General features: G+C 37.7%; 1 long non-coding RNA gene across 1 annotated transcript in view; it reads left to right on the forward strand.

Annotated features, from left to right (window-relative positions):
- Window positions 1–527: 527 nt before the first annotated feature.
- Window positions 528–12,517, forward strand: part of LOC137615320 (uncharacterized) — a 45,532-nt gene continuing 33,542 nt past the window's right edge. Inside the window, exon 1 of the long non-coding RNA XR_011039218.1 lies at window positions 528–657. This is a non-coding gene — a long non-coding RNA (uncharacterized lncRNA). The remainder of the gene's footprint in view (window positions 658–12,517) is intronic.

Genomic DNA, 12,517 nt, shown 5'->3' on the forward strand with positions numbered 1-12,517 from the left:
TGTAATGTAGCAAATGTATAAAAAACGCACGATTTCTTGTTTAGTGGACTTATGTTTCGAAAATTTGTGTTCACTATATATATTTTTTCGACTTGTTGAATTTTTAAGATGATGGATATGCAGGAACACGAAAGGGTTGGGCTACACGCATGCGATGTTTTTTAAGCCCAAAATTCTTTCATGCGCAGCCAATCTATTCCTGACAGAATAATTGTAGGTTTTGAGCATTTTTTCAGGAAATGACAAGACTATGATGTACTACAAATCATTGGTAAATTTTGCTACGTTTTTCTACTCATTAATTATTAAAATAACACTGGTGTATCAACAGGTTGTTAAGTATCTTAGCTCTTTGTAAATGATTTCTCATTTTTGCACATGATAATATGCGTTAGCAACATACAGAATTATAAAATTGTGTATGTATCTGATGCACTGAAACATTCACTCCAGTTAAGGAATTATATTTTGGAATTTTTTTTTCGTTGCGAATCAATTTTGTAAAAGAACCATCACTCCGGGTCTCCCCTATTTACCAAATACCAAGTTATACCAACGTTACAGTGTTTACGTTTTCTTGGCAGGATGCCAAAGAATTTACGATCACCAATTTGTAAAATTCCCTTTTTATAAAACAAGACAAGACTTTGAAGATTGGTAAGCTGTGAAATCAATATGACATTTTAAAGGTTTAAGAGAAAATTTCATTGCGGAATGTATTGGTACAATTTTCATTGTCAAGTGCCCTAGGCAATCCATTTGTCGACTGCTAGTTATTAGTCAAATTACATTCCTTGCTAGGCAGAACGACATGTTACCTAATCATGATTTTGCTGAGTATTTTCTGAACACTTTTTGCGATTTCTCTGTACCATTTTATTAATGTAGTATTGACTTTGAAATTCCATACATAGGCCTTTTTTTACTTATTAGGCATGTTGTTCGTCTGGTGAAGACTAGTTAGTGTTTCAGGTAAAGGTTATTTTTAAACCAATGATCCAATATATATGTAGACTTAACCATGCTCTTTAAAAAAAAAAATAAAATAAAAACGTGATTTTACAACATCCATGAAATTTTGATAACGTTATAGTATGTTAAGTAACACCTTGCTGTCAACCAATATGTAGCCTAGGTAGGACCAACTGGAAAAGTACACATTTTACAATAGAAATTTGAGACAATCAAAAACCTAGTAAGAAATACCGGAGGCTTTGTAGTTTGTTGGGATAAACTAAAAAAAAAAAACTCATTTTACAAGGGAAATAGACACAAGAGCACCTCCTAACTAAGGGTCCTCACCTAACCTAACGTAGGAGCCGTATCCTTACCAACCAGGTACTGTATCTACGAACCCCCTCCTCAGACCACCACATTCTTAGTTTGCCCTTTCCCATCGACTACATTCACCCGAAATAGTGTGAAAATATCGTGGCTTAACATTTAAACCAAATTCAACATACAAACCCTACCCTGATATCTAATAATCATGAGTGATCTGTACTAACAGAAATGCTCATTGATGTTTGTACAAAATCATGAAATTGAAAAATCAGAATATACCCAAATGATTTTTGTGTGTCATGACTTTTCCATGGAAAAGGAATTGAAGAATGGGTGAAATTACAGCTTCAATTAGCACCAGATTTTAGATACAAAAATATATTTTTCCTACCCTATACAGTGCATCTTAAACGAATTTGAGCGTTATTTATGTCGGAGGTATTTTTACAGTTTCATCCATTATGGGAAATCTATTATAATAATATATTTCCCGAGTAAAGCAAGTCTTTTGTAGTATTTCTGTAAAATATTATCTGTCGCAAATGCCTAGTTCTTTATATATCGACGATCGAACTCACGCTACTCATGTCTTCCTCCCAGATTTTTTCTAAGTCTGTTGTTATTGTTGACTGTGTCTTGTATTTGCTTAAATGAGCCCTGTAACCACTATAATCCGCAGACAAACTAGTCCACTATGAAGTCTTACACGTTTGCCCAATCACAGCGCCTGTCCACTATGACGTCATACATGTTTGGCCAATCACAGCGCGACAATACAACTGCGCAACAATACATTTTCTTCCCAGGCATTTCATTTCGTTCTTAGACATGGAGACCATAGAAAGCACTTCATCTCATGTTGCACAAGAAGTTGAAATTCCATCTTCTTGTCCTGACTGTTTCCTAAGTTACAATGAATTTGTTGAAAAACTAATGCATTTGTGCCAGAGACACAATTTAATTTTACAAAATAAAAATTGTCCTGCATGCCAAGGAACCTTCCCAACGGCTTCACGTTTTCCTCAAAGCAGCAGCAGTACATCTTTATGAACCAACAGTTTAAGGTAAGCTTCATTAATTTATAGAGTATATTATAATGGTGATAGTATAACGATGTATACAGCAGTACCATCACTTTGGATTTGGTTTGATGGATGTGTTAGGTAGTGGCTGTAAGGGGGGGGGTCGCAGGGGCTAGGCCTAGGTAGGGGTACAGGGCCCTAGGTTAGGTGGTTGTATTAGGTTCGATAGTGTCCCGAAAATCACTGTGGCCTTAAGGGGGGGTCGCAGGGGGGCCGGGGCAGGGGGGCCGGAGCCCCCCCCCCCCCCCCCGGTAGGGCTAGATAGGGGTATAGGGGGAGGGGTGGTGGAAGGATAAGTATTCATTTATTGCAAATATCATTTGAGGCCCCCCCCCCACCCAAAACCCCGGTTCCCACCTGGTGTCCCCCATAATTGTTGGGATGAAGTAGGGTCTTTCTGCATTCTGGAACAACTTGTTGTTTTAACTCCAATTACATAGTAAATCTCTAAATCGGATGGTTTGCGGTCAAAATAAACGTTAAATTCGTTGAAACTACACTATTTCTGATGCAACAAATATATTTTTATTCCAGTTTCCCCATAATGGATGAAACTGTAAATTTACCATGTCGGATTTAAATATCTTCTGATGTACAGGTACCTCCTCAAAACTACTAATATAGGGTTCTGTTGTTTGGAACACATGCAATGACTAAAGAATCAAGGAAAGCTTCCCTAACCTAACTACACACACCTACTGTAACTGGTATAAGTGCGTAATTGCTCTTGTTGGAGAACAAAAATATTTTTCTCCAGTAGAATTTGGTATGTTTTGAATTAAGCTGTCAAAACATTTTTTGGCACAAACATGTTTTTTAATTAGATTATTAGATATACGTACTCAGCCATGCACCTTTCTTTTATAGCACAATGTGTGTCGTTTTTCAGAACGGGATCATAGAGATAGTGTTGAATTGCGAGTGAAGCGAGCCACAATTGAGGAAGGGGCAATAGGTGATTAAAGTGCTAATTTGTTGGATTAAGTTACCCGTAAATACTGTATTCTCAATTCGTTTGTAGTACGACGGATATGAACGACTCCTGAGAAAATTGGATGAAAAAATCCTATTTTCTATATGTGCGCAAGGCCTGATTTTCTACAAAGGCACAGGCGTTTTGAATGATTTTATTATCATTCCTGATAAGATTTGAAAAAAAATGCTATCGTCTATGTGATACATTTACAGGGCACATATAAAGTTATAAAAATGCTGAGAATATAAGCATATGTCCAATGAGGCAGATATAGATTGTTGATTCTAGAAGGGTCCTAAGTAAAATTACCACCTAACCTAACTACTCCCACTTAACCTAACCTTACCACATCCACCTAACCTAACCTTACCACATCCACCTAACCTAACCTTACCACATCAACCTAACCTTACCACATCAACCTAACCTTACCACATCCACGTAACCTAACTACATCCACCTAACCTAACCTTACCACATCCACCTAACCTAACTACATCCACCTAACCTAACCACATCCACCTAACCTAACCTTACCACATCCACCTAACCTAACTACATCCACCTAACCTAACCTTACCACACTCACCTAACGTAATCACACCCACCTAATCTAACTTGACCACACCCATCTAACCTTCCCTTAACTAGGGGTCTTCCTTACTAACTCACTCCTACATGCTCCTGCTAATAAGTTTTGTGTAATAATTGACCATCTCCTAGCCAAATGACACAATTTGATTTAAAATAGCTACCAATTTTCTTGGTACATTTTCTATTTATTGCATATTTGTTCCTCATATCCCCTATGGAAAAAATAAAAATGCACACACTCCCAGCACCATACAATTTCTGCGTTTGGATTATGTGTTAGCAATAAATTAGAATATCAATAGTGTTGCCAATTTTTGTTCAAGTGTTTGAGATTATCTGCTGTATGAAATGCTTGGTTAGTCCATGATATTCCTTTGCATCCAAGAATAATAGGAACCACTGAGAAATTTATATTTTTTATGTTGTAAAGACAAAAATTTATAAATTGCAAACGTGAATTCTAACCAAAATTAGGTGATGCCTTATAAATGACCTGATCTAGGTCATTGTTATTCACAGAAAGGAATATAGGATGCATACTAACCTAGCCTAAAAGGCTACCTGAACATGGTGTTGGATGCCCTACTTAATTTAATTAGGGTACCCTAGTAGACTAAATCACTGACAATCAAGAAAAATGTTTCCTTACATAGTTTACCTGTAATTCTCTCTATTGCTCTCTCGAGGAGGACCTCCAAGTCCTATACCTCTTGCCTTCCACTGTGGTACATTATTTTTGTTAGACACAGGAGACTGTAGTCTGTTAGGTTAGTCTAACATTTCTAATAATGTTGTGTGATTCATACAAATCCTGTATAAATATATTAAAGAAACAATTTTATTTTAATTTCTTAACAAATGCATAAAACAATAAGTTATTCATATAGATTATCTTGTGTTTTGTGCAAAACTCTATAGTTGTTCCTACACGAATCCTTTAATTAGGAGATTGATTTAAGTCCAGCTGGAGCTAAGGAGTTAAAACTTATAACACTGTGTCGGCTGTTGCTAGTAATTTACGGCTGGTGTGAGGGAAGCCTCGCCCCATTTATCAGCTTCTCTTCAAACTTGACTTTTAAGATTTTCTTTGTTTATCGTTTAGACAAGTCAAGAAGCCTTGAAATGTGCATGTTTCCCATACCAAAACCAGTGAACCATTCGCTCAGGGGGAGTCTAAATTTTCATATTGTTCCAGTTAATGTCAGGATGCCAGATAACTCGTAGTCAATCAATCAATCAATCCAGTTGACGATGCTGTGCAACACTGTTATTATTCCATGGGGTTCTCCCTCCGGAGAAAGGCTAGCCTTACCTCTTAATACCTCAAAGGGGAATAAAACTTCAGCATCTTAAAGCATCATTATTGGGTTTGAACTTGAGTGGCTTGAGTCAGACTTCCCCTATTTTCTAATCTCTTAGGATTTTGATGAAGAAGACGTTATTGGGAGGAACAACTTCTCCTTCCCGAGAGGGACCATAGCCCTTCTATGTATGACATACGCTCTCACGAGCAATATGTCTGTGAGCACGCAGGAATTTGGGCTCTGAATCATCGTTTATTGATGAACGCTCTGCTTTGCTCACACAATCTCCTGTGACTAAATTGGTAAACCCTGCCTTACCATACCTTGTCTGTGCTCAGCACACTCCTGATGTGCGCGCCTGGAACGTACACAACAACAGTTCTCTGCCCCCACTAGAATGCTTAACATTAGCAAGCCTGTTGCGCATACAACAACGACCAGTTCCCGCATTGACACACTTAACACTAATGCACAGTGTTGTAGTTTCACCTGATCCCATGGATCCATTTGCACCTCCTTACGTAACAAATGCTTGTTCGGGATTACGTGTGATCGATGATCACAAGGCTAGCGATGTTGACAGGTGTGGTCATTTGAAACTCTCGACTTGGCGCACAGCGTGGTCTACTATTCCCTTCCCAGACAGAAAGTTGATAGCTGTTAAAGAAGTGCAATAGGGCATAACTTCCTCTTGCATTCAGCCTAGACTATGACGCTTCCTAAACAAAAAAAAATGCTCCTGTAAGAGAGTCTGTCTGTGTTGCTAAATGCTCTTGGTCTAGGCACTTAGTTGACTTTATCCACGTTTCTTATTGAATGAAAATTGGGCCACCGCACTTCTTTTTCCCTTATTGGACAATTTACAGGAAGTCACTCTTACCGTTTCTCTCCCCGTTGGAGAGACGGTGTTGCCCAATCCTTTGCCGAGGATGAAGAAAGAGACAGCAAGATTACTTGCTATTTTACTTTAACCTCAGCTGTTTGTGATCGCAAACATATAGGGAAGCGCCACTACTAGGCATTAGCATCCCACTAGATATTTGCACTCTCTTGCTCACTACTTGGCATTAGCATCCCACGAGATATTTGTACTCTCTTGCTCACTACTAGGCATTAGCATCCCACTAGATGTTTGCGCTCTCTTAAGAGCGCACCATCTAATCTGTTTGTGATTGCAATCGGTACACGATCTTGCCTGCTCATAATCGATCAGGCACCATCTGGCCTGCTTGCGATCAATCTTGCACCCATCTTGTCTGTTAGAGACTGCTCACCATCTCGCATACCTGCTAGAGTGCATTCCATACTTGTAAGCTCCTGTGTATTCATGTACAAGCTTACTCACCAGTGAGGGTTCATGAGTTTTTGATTGCAAATAGTGTGCACTCTTTATATCTTGATGTCACACCACTCCCTACTTGAGTGTGTCCATCTGAGGTGCAATATCTCTAGCTCAGGGACCCTGTACTGTTTGCATTCGACTTCCTGACAAGTGCCCACATTCACCTTTTAATAAGGTAAGAAACTATAATTCTTTGTGCATCAGTTAAGGTGGCCTCACCCTTATCTCCCTTTCATGCAATAGTATCTATTAAGGTTTGGGAGAGTGAGAGAAAAGATGCATACGAAAAGTCGTTCCCTTGGAAACAGACTTTGGTGCACTGTTTGTGAACGGTCATCGGTCTCATATTGAGGGAGTTGCTCTTAAGTAAATGCTAATGCCACCAGCCTTTTTGAGGCAGAAGTATTATTACATAATGTAGGACTTTCATTTATCCTTTTTGTCTCTGCACCAAGTTGGCACTACGCTTACTCCGTATATTTCAGCTGAAAGGCTTGCAGCCATCACATTACATTTATGGCTTAGAAGGCCTCAATCATGGATGCCATAGCATGTCAACCTTTTCAAAGTTATATCATGGTTAAACTTCTGGTCATGGATAATGGTATATTTAGCATTGAATGAAGATCTCTTATACGTGGAAAAGAAGAGACGGTTCAATGCCTTCACTCTGTCAGTAGTAAGTTCAGTGGAGTTTTTGGTCCACCAGAGGGCCAACTGAAAACTGAAGAAGCGAGATGCGGTGACCTCCAAGTTTGCGAGGCAAGTAGACCAAAGAGAGGTACTAAATTTGTGAAATTCATTACTTAAAGTACCATCGCTGTTTTCCTTGTAGCAGGTAGTCAAACCAAGATTTACCTCTCCACCAAGCAGTGTCGTTTAAAAGACTACAAACCAATTCTTTGAACAACCGTTCCATGTCACCTCCCCCTACTATACAAACTTTGGTCCAACTTCTAGACCATAGTTGAATAGTAGTGACTGCAGGTCTGCACCTTCAACATCGCTAACCTTACAGATTTCGGTCAGCCTTTTCGTCAACAAAGGATTCAGAATCTCAATGGCGAGGCCTTTTCTCATGCTATGGCCGGTAATTCCCACATTCAGCCACCACCAGTGGGGGAATTCATGACAGAGATGGATGACGTGGCAACTTCACTAGGCCGAGCAGTGGACAGTGGATGTTCTTAGGTTACCGCTACCCGTTCTCCAGCTTTCTCTCAACTCTCATTCCAGCTCAGAGGATGTGGTCTTTCTATCATCAAGTGACAAAGAAAGACCTCTACATTCAGAGGTGCAGACTGTGCTCCTAAAAGGCACTATAGATGAAGTTCAGGATGGGTTCTACGCTTCTCCAGCTGTCTGTTTCCGGTTGAGAAAGCCTCGGGGCTGGAGACCCATAATATATCTCTCAGCACTGAACAAATTCTGCCACCACACTCGGATCAGGATGGAACTCCCAGCAGTCAGACATATGGTAAGGAAGAACAATTTTAGGATATAAAACAATTTCTGGCATTTATTGTTACAAATCCCCATAAATCGTTCTACAAAGAAGTATCTACGTATTGTCCTAGGGAGCATTGATTTTCCAGTTCAAAGGTATTGGCTTAAGTCTGTCCACAGCCCCTAAGTATTCACTTGACGATTTACATTGGTGTTAACATAGGCTCATGACAATGGTAGGCTATTTGTCTAACTTGATATTTAGATTACTGGCTGATACTGGTAGAGGAGGGATATGTATTGTACAAGCAAACCCATCTACTGTAATTGATATGCCTTTTTTAACGGACACTCTAGTCTTTAGTGAAGATTTTTGCAAAACTTTGCTGACCTGAGCCTTGAACCAGACGGTTCTTTTGACCCTGCTTGTGAGGTGTATAGAATGCTATTCTCCAAACCTTATCAGGTCTGAGATCAGCAATCCCAGGATTTTAGCCAACCAGTTAGGTAAAAGGATCTTCCTCTCGCCTAAAGATGAGGCCCCCTAGTTAAAAAATAAATGTTTGTATTTGTGTAGAAATAAATCACATTTTAAACGCAATCTCTATTTTTCGTAACTATACAAACCAGTCCTTTAACTTAACCTCCCACCATCACCGCTTCCGAAGTCCCAGATGTAGGCTAAATCGAAGTGCCTGTTCAGTTTACTGGCAAAGGGGGCCGTACTTTCCAGATACTGCCGACACCATGTTATAAATTTTATTTGCCGAGTTCCAGAAGCGCTTGAATCAATCTTCTAATAAAAGGACGAAGGTTTGTATTGTTAGCAAAATTACGAATTACTTTTAAATTTGTGACATGTTACGCAAACCCTAGCCCCCTATACACAGTTTAACAATTACAAGTAATACTATAGTCAATTCTTTTTAGCGAGGCAGATTTGCACCGACTAGCAGGGGTGCCCTTTTAGCTCGGAAGCGTTTCCTGCTCGCTGATTGGTTGGACAAGATAATTCTAAACAATCAGGTAGCAGGAAACATTTTCCGAGCTAAAGGGGCACAGCTGCGATTCGTTGCAAATGCGCCTCATTAAAAAAGATTGAGTATAGTGGGTAACCAGTGTTTTTAGGTTAGAGTGAAACTGAAAAAGTAGTGACATGGCCTATGGTTTAAAATTAGTATAGAAAGGTGAGAATTTGGGGGAAAATTCATGGTTTATAAATATAATCAGTATTATTGTTCATTATAGTGAAAATTTGTATGTTGGCCCTTAACTTTATTGATTTACATTGAAATGAGTTCTTTCAATTCTTTTAGTCTCTGAACTGTAGAGTTTTCCTAAATTCCCATTAGACTAGATTTTCATCCATCACCTTTATCCGCATTTTCTTGAGCCTTCCTGCTTACCTTCGTCCTGTTGTATCATACCCCCTCTTCGCCTGTTTAAGCATTATCCCTGATGTCTTAGCCTTTTTGTCAACTTCTAGACACCATATCTCTTAAATCGGTTCCTCATATATATATATATATATATATATATATATATATATATATATATATATATATATATATATAATGTTTGTATGTATGTATGCACATATACATACTAGCATGTGCGTGTATATATATATATATATATATATATATATATATATATAAATATATATATATATATATATATATATATATATATAAATATATATATATGTATGTATATATGTGTCTATATATACATGTACAGTATATATATATATATATATATATATATATATATATATATATATATATATATATATATATATATATGTATGTATATATACACATTAATATATGTATTTACACATATACATATATAGTGGTTGCGATGTTACTGACAGACGGCAATTGAGTGCCCAAGACTAAGTAAGGCATTCATTTGTTGGAAGAAGCATTATTTTTCCCCTGCAGTCTTTTCACCATCGTCCTTAGTTCTGCACGTTCCTTCTTCCCCTTTTCATTCTCACATTCTTTCCTCTTCAGTTCATCTCTCAAAGCATTCAATTTATCTTCCTTGCTGTACTATATCCTTCACATTTCTGAATGTTTAAATCTTGGCTCTCGCTAGCCTTCTCGGCCCTAAATGAGTCGTTAGTCCATATGCAGTATATGGTAATCAGCATAGATCTTCAAGAGTTGACTAGTAATTTTCAAATATAGTTATTTGGGCAAGTGGGATATAATGCAAGTTCAGGGACTGAGGAGCCTTTGTTTTATCTAAACCCCATCAAGAAACTCGAAATCAATCTCATACGGAAGGGTCCTTTCCTAAACAAAACATGACCTGTTGACTTAAGATACGAATTATGCACTAGGTGGTTAGTCAACCGAGAACTACAGTAGATGGTTAGCTAAGTCCGTAATCGCTATTATATGGACTAAAGACATTATCCTACATATGTATGTGTGCATGTGTATGCGGGTACGTGCACGCACGTGTGTATTGCATATGTATATACAGTGTACTTTATACCCATATATATGTATAAGTGTTCGTAAATATATGAAAATAATAAGCCTTTTGGTAAATGATTTATTAGTGAACAAAATTGTTCTGCAAGTCACAACGTTTCTGTTGTATGATAAAAAAATTTATTTCAATCATTTCAATTACCTATGTATTAAAGATTAGTTATTCAACGAAAAATACTCGTTCATGTCAGCAGTCAGTCGTTCGGATTGGGAACGGTTCCTGTATCGTGCTTCAAAATGAAAACGAAATTTTTAGGGGGAAAATGAAATATTGGCTCGTATATCCCAGAACTTGTGATTAATGGCGAGGCCAAATACGATATTCCATTGTGCATTTTTTCCTTTCTTTCTTCAGATTTGAATTACGTGCGAATAGCTCGCCATTTTTAAAAACGAACTAGGAGTTTTGTGCGATAGAGTATTTATTATACGGGAGGCCGTGAACGTCTCGTTTTATTGCATTATTGGAACATTAGTTATATAATTTTTTATATCCGCAAACCATTTCAAGGTTTCATTTGATATAGTGGTTTAGTATCATATATGAAGTTATGAACCTGCTTCGAAATTAATGGTCTAACCTTGATTACAATCCATTAGAAGTCTTACCCACCTTCCAGGGAAGTGAGCGTCATAATCTCTCTATATGTCAAAATTATACGTGTATATATATATATATATATATATATATATATATATATATATATATATATATATGTATATATATATGTATATATATATATATGTATATATATATATATATATATATATATATATATATATATATATATATATATATATATGTATGTATATATATAAATAAACTTCTACCTCATACCTGGGATCGAACGCTAGCCCCTTCTAATGAAAGGCCAGGTCGAAACCAACCATGTCACGAGAGCCCATAAAAGATATTGGAACCTGACCGCTACCAGCTGTCCGAGGATTTACCTGGCGAGACATCAGTCTCTTACCAGCGAGTTTTACCCAATATCCCGGGGCACCACGTGACACAATTGGTAGTAATTCATTCAAATTACCCCTGTATATATATATGTGTGTATATATATATACATATATATGTAAATATATATATATATATATATATATATATATATATATATATATATATATATATATATATATATATATAAATGTGTGTATATAATCAACTCTGGGTATATCATAAAAGACTAGTAGTGAGGTACCTATAAATTCATTAGGTATTTTTTTCTCTACCATGTTGATCCTTTATTTTGCCTTTATTGTACCTTATAAATTTGGAATATCGTTCGCGTACATTCGATTTTAATGTTTCTATATAAAGGGTTTTTGGGGCTTTGATGTAAGTTGACGGCGTTATAATGATTTTTTTTTTAATACAAATGGGATTATGCCTTAGGGTAGCTTTTCTGAATACCGGCTAACGGGATTTTTGTATATTGTGACGCAGTTCCGGTAGGCCCTGCTGCTTCCTCCGGAGCCTTAGATGACCGCGGAGATAGCAGCAGTAGGGGATTCAGTGTTATGAAGCTTCATCTGTGGTGGATAACGGAGGAGGGTGGGCTGTGACACCCTAGCAGTACCAGCCGATCGGTTGAATCTCTTGTCAGGCTGGGAGGAACGTAGAGAGGAGAGGTCCCCTTTTTTGTTTCATTGTTTGATATCGGCTACCCCCCAAAATTGGGGGAAGTGCCTTGGTATATGTATGTATGATACACATCCTTTTAATCGTGGGAGGGACGTTGTAACAAGGATAACCAGGTCCTGATAATAACCAACAGGTGAATTTGCCAGCGTCTGTCCCGAACCCCGCCTTATTCATCATTAGCCCCAGCATAATTAGCCAACTCTAACTCTACCATTTTACTCGAATTGCTGACGGCATGGCTATACTACAAAGTGGTATGAATATTCCGAATGTGCTCTTGACCTGATTTTTTTTTTCATAAAATCATCATGACGGTTTACGAGACTTCAGC

This window comes from Palaemon carinicauda, chromosome 21, assembly GCF_036898095.1.
Source record: "Palaemon carinicauda isolate YSFRI2023 chromosome 21, ASM3689809v2, whole genome shotgun sequence".
Taxonomy (NCBI): domain Eukaryota; kingdom Metazoa; phylum Arthropoda; class Malacostraca; order Decapoda; family Palaemonidae; genus Palaemon; species Palaemon carinicauda.